The sequence below is a fragment of the Bos indicus genome, unplaced genomic scaffold (genome assembly GCF_029378745.1).
Source record: "Bos indicus isolate NIAB-ARS_2022 breed Sahiwal x Tharparkar unplaced genomic scaffold, NIAB-ARS_B.indTharparkar_mat_pri_1.0 scaffold_72, whole genome shotgun sequence".
Taxonomy (NCBI): domain Eukaryota; kingdom Metazoa; phylum Chordata; class Mammalia; order Artiodactyla; family Bovidae; genus Bos; species Bos indicus.
The window spans coordinates 58,611-64,142 of NW_027223732.1; positions in this window are offsets into that span (position 1 = coordinate 58,611).

The following is a 5,532-nucleotide window of genomic DNA, read 5'->3' on the forward strand; positions in this document are numbered from 1 at the left end:
GCCTGAGTGCAAAATGGCTCCCCATGGGGTCTCACCTCCTGGCGGTGTTGGAGGGTGAGGTGTGAGACTGGAACACTCCGTTGTGCCTGCAGAGATGGGAAGCACAACCACAGGAAGCAGAAGGCACTACAGGGGAGAGGGTTCCATTTGCTACCAATGCAAGTACTGCGTATGGAAGGACAAACCATCCCCCACTGCCCAGGGTGACCAACTGTAGCCTTTGACACAGATGGGGGGATTGCTACCCTGCGACCCAGGCCTCAAACCTGGACCAAGGGGAGTCCCCTTTCTCAGATGTCCAGGAGGATGCTCCAGCCCCATTTTGGCCATGCCCGCCCACTGCAGATTTGAATACACAAGCAGCAGCGATTGGTTGTGGGGCTTGGGAGGCAAGGAATCCTAGACCACTCTGGGGAGTCCACGTGGAAAACACAGGCTCAGGCTCTCACGGGGTACAGGGACAGAGACCCCAGATCAGACCAGGGCTCACACAGTTAGGTGCTGAGGTTGATGGGCAAGAGTCTACAGTGGGGGTCTTGGGCCTGAGCACTGGAGGGCCAGTGGAACCCAGTCTCAAGGGGTGTTTGCCAACGAATTAACAGGCTGGAGATGCTTCCCCAGTCAGTGGCTGCTTTAGTGAGGTCACTCTAGGAGTCAGCTGGCATTCGTGGAAACATCTCTGAGTTCTAGGCAATCAGTCATCTGAGTTGCAGTGTCCTAAGCACTTCTAAGGTGCCATCTCACTTGAAGAAAACCCTGTCACCCCTGCAGGACCTTGAGCCCAGCTCTTTCTCTGAGAGACCCCCTCGCTTTCCTCCCAGCCCTGAGGAAAGTACCTTGGACGCCTGGTCTGGGTCTGGATTTTCTCTGGATCCTGGAGAGATTTTCAGTTCAGCCCTCACCAGGACTTTAAGACAGACACCTGTGTGTGAGCAGGAGAGAGGTGTCCTGCAGAATGCAGGGACCAGGCAAGGTCCTCAGGGGATCGTCTGAGGCAGTGCAGGTGCTGGGTGAGAGGCCACAAATGGGGTGAGGATGTACCTGAGGCCCTGTGAGCAGGGCTAGGAGAGGGGCTAAAGAGGCTCCTGGAGTTGGAGGGAGGCCTGGTAGAAGGTGAGGGGAGAGGGTGGGGATTTGGGGATAGAGAGGATTTGTGGCAGCTGTCACCAGGCGAGGGACTCTGGGAAATGACAGCTGATTAGAGGGATGTAAGGGAGCTGTCATAGGCACAGTGAGGGGAAGACCTCTCCTATCTCCAGAATTCAGTGGCCCACAGTGTGTGCTGAAACATGACAGAGAGGACCAGGTCCCTGGGACTCGTTCTGTGAATCTGGGATTCCCTCTGAACCTCCCGTGGGGCAGGATACAAAGTCGCCACAACCAGAGGTGGCCAGGGTGGGTTAAGTCCATTCCGAGGACCCAGACATGGGAAATTAATTTCAGAACCCCTCAGCACTCAGGCAATCCCCACCCCTGGGATGAATCTGCCTTCCTCAGGATGACATGCTGATGAATGCAGACTGCAGGGACTGCAGGACTGGAGGCCTTGCTCCCTTGGGGTTGACGGAACAGAGACTCAGTGCAAATGCCAACAAAGCAGCCCAGAGGGAAAGATGTGGGGCTCTGTGTCCCAGGGTGCAGGCTGTAGGCTCTGGGGGAGGGCGGTGAAGCCTCCGAGCTAAAGGAGAGCTGTTTGGTAGAGTAGTGTCTACTTAAAACCATACAAAATCAAAACCACAATGAGGTACCATTTCACACCAGTCAGAATGGTTGCTATCCAAAAGTCTACAAGCAATAAATGCTGGACAGGGTGTGGAGAAAAGGGAACCCTCTTACACTGTTGGTGGGAATGCAAACTCTTACAGCCACTATGCAGAACAGTGTGGAGATTCCTTAAAAAACTGGAAATAGAAATGCCATATGATCCAGCAATCCCACTGCTGGGCATGCACACCGAGGAAAGCAGACTTGAAAGAGACACGTGTACCCCAATGTTCATCGCAGCACTGTTTATAATAGCCAGGACACGGAAGCAACCTAGATGTCCATCAGCAGACCAATGGACCAGAAAGCCATGGTACATATACACAATGGAGTATTACTCCACCATTAAAAAGAATACATTTGAATCAGTTCTAATGAGGTAGATGAAACTGGAGCCTATTATACAGAGTGAAGTAAGCCAGAAAGGAGAACACCAATACAGTATACAAACGCATATATATGGAATTTAGAAAGATGGTAACGATAACCCTGTATACGAGACAGCAAAAGAGACACAAATGTATAGAACAGTCTTTTGGACTCTGTGGGAGAGGGCGAGGGTGGGATGATTTGGGAGAATGGCACTGAAACATGTATAGTATCATATGTGAAACAAATTGCCAGTCCAGGTTCAATGCATGATACAGGATGCTCGGGGCTGGTGCACTGGGAAGACCCAGAGGGATGGGATGGGGAGGGAGGTGGAAGGGGGCTTCAGGATGGGGAACACGTGTACACCCGTGGAGTATTCATGTTGATGTATGGCAAAAGCCCATACAATATTGTAAAGTAAAAACATAAATAAATAAAATAAATTATTGCAAAAGAAAAAAAAATACAAAAGAATTCCATACTCATTAAAGAAAAATTGAAAAGTAGAGAAGAGCAGAAAACAACAAAACAGTTTTCAGAGTTTCACTATGTAAACAATGTCTGTAACATTTTGAGTATGCATTACTCTCTTATTTATGGACTTTAAGAAAAACCAGTCAACAGCAAAATAAGTAAATAAATTTAAAAAAAGAAAAGAAAAGCATACAACAGGAGAGTTATGAGTTTAAGTTGGATTTGGAGTCTCCTGGGAACTACAACCCAGGACACAGCTCCTCCGTTAGCTCTGAGGAAACTGCTTGGAGGAGGTAGCAGAGAAGTCAGTATGATTTTTGCCTAGGAAGTACATGCAGTCAAGCGTGCATACTGGTAAAAGATTACTGTGAAACACAGAGATCAGATGTCACAAGTTCATTATTTTCATGCTTTTCTGTGTGTGGAAGATGCAAGAATCTACGGTCACTGAACCTTTTCCTGAGCCAACTTGTCCAAAGCACAGTGTGCCTCACACTGTTTTTCACCCTAAATTCCTTCAGAATGCACTTTAGGTCAGCAACCACAGTGGTTACAACTTAACACTTGTAGAACTGGCTGTGAGTAATGCTGTTTGTCTTCAGGATCTGAATTTACCTGAGACCAGATGTTCAAGCTGGATTTAGAAAAGGCAGAGGAACCAGAGATCAAATTGCCAACATCCTTTGGATCATAGAAAAAGGAAAAGAGTTCCAGAAAAACACCTCCTTCTGCTTTATTGACTATGCCAAAGCCTTTGACTGCGTGGACCACAAGAAACTCTGGAAAACTCTGAAAGAGATGGGAATACCAGATCACCTGACCTGCCTCTTGAGAAATCTATATGCAGGTCAGGAGGCAACAAACAGAACTGGACATGGAACAACAGACTGGTTCCAAATAGGAAAAGGGGTAACTCAAGGCTGTATAAGGTCACCCTGCTTATTTAACTTATATGCAGAGTATACCAAAAGAAAGGCTGGGCTGGATGAAGCACAAGCTGGAATCAAGATTGCCAGGAGAAATATCAATAACCTCAGATATGCAGACGACACCACCCTTATGGCAGAAAATGAAGAAGAACTAAAGAGTCCCTTGAAGAAAGTGAAAGAGGAGAGTGAAAAAGTGGGCTTAAAACTCAACATTCAGAAAACTAAGATCATGGTATCTGGTCCCGTCACTTCATGGCAAATAGATGGGGAAACAGTGGAAACAGTGACAGACTTTATTTTGGGGGGGCTCCAAAATCACTGCAGATGGTCACTGCAGCCATGAAATTAAAAGACGCTTGCTCCTTGGAAGAAAAACTAGGACCAACCTAGACAGCATCTTAAAAAGCAGAGACATTACTTTGCCAACGAAGGTCCATCTAGTCAAGGCTATGGTTTTCCCAGTAGTCATGTATGGATGTGAAAGTTGGACTATAAAGAAAGCTGAGCACTGAAGAATTGATGCTTTTGAACTGTGGTGTTGGAGAAGACTCTTGAGAGTCCCTTAGACTGCAAGGAGATCCAACTAGTCCATCCTAAAGGAAATCAGTCCTGAATATTCATTGGAAGGACAAATGCTGAAACTGGAACTCCAATACTTTGGCCACCTGATGCGAAGAACTGACTCATTTGAAAAGACCCTGATGCTGGGGAAGATTGAAGGCAGGAGGAGAAGGGGATGACAGCAGATGAGATGGTTGGATGGCATCACCGACTCAATGGACGTGAGTTTGAGTAAACTCCGGGAGTCGGCGATGGACAGGGAGGTCTGGCATGCTGCAGTCCACAGGCTCTCCAAGAGCCGGACACGACTGAACGACTGAACTGAACTGAGAGTTGGAATTGTCTAAGATGGTTAGGGTCTGTGTCCTCAGGTGTGACGTATTTGAGCTGTTTTGTGTTGCTCTCCAGGATGAGTGCTCTCTGAACTGTTCATGGATCTCTGTCCCAGGCATGAAGTCTCTGAACTATTTTGGGAGGGTTTTGTCCAGAGGGTTGGTCTCTGAGCTGTTCATGGATCCACATATGAGAATAGTCTTAAGAGGAAGGCTGGATGGACCCCACTCTCGTGGGTCTTAGAAGTAGACCTGTGATATCACATTCGCTACGATTTCTACCATGCCTCCCTACAGAGATAAAAGTTTGTGGCCCCATCCTCAGGGAGGGCAAGTCATGTGCAGTACAAAGCAGCCTGCAGTAACAATACTGATAAGAACAGTACTTCCTGACTTGATAACCACCCCTGATAGGGGCCCTGTGAAAACACTGTGTACACACACTCACTCAGACAATCTGCCCAACCCACGACAAAGAGGCCATCATTTGCAGATGGGAGCCCAAGGCCCAGTGCAGACGGAAGGTCGCGGCTCATGAGGACAGGAGGAACTGGATGCAGGCTTGGGCTCCTTGGAGGAGGCAGGGAAGACTCAGCAGAACCCTGGCCAGGTAGTGGGGGAGGGAGGCATTGGTACAGGGCCCCAAGGACCCCATGACTGTCTCACTGTCAGGATATGTCTCTGTGTCTCCCCTTCACACACCCAGCTTCTTACCTGATGTATGGAATGTAATCTGCACATTCCCTGGGGACATGGTGGTGGAATACAGAGGTGAGCCTCCAAGCAGGTGGGGAGAAACCTCACATTCACCAATTTGCATGAGGCTCCACCACAAATGCAGAGATCCATGCCTCTCTTTCCCCCATTCAAGCACTCCTTGGCACTGAGGTCAGCAGGAGGGCAGACAGGGCTGGACAGGTTGTGAGGGACCCTGTGTACAGCATGAGCCTCCCCATGACTGGAACATCTCCATGTCTTGATCAGGGCAGAGGACCCTGATGTGTGCCAAGGGAGCATAATTAAGACCCAGGCCATGGGCAACTGAGTCATTTTCTAGAAACAGTCCCTGGTTGGGGGGTGAGGGGCGGGGGCAGGGGAAT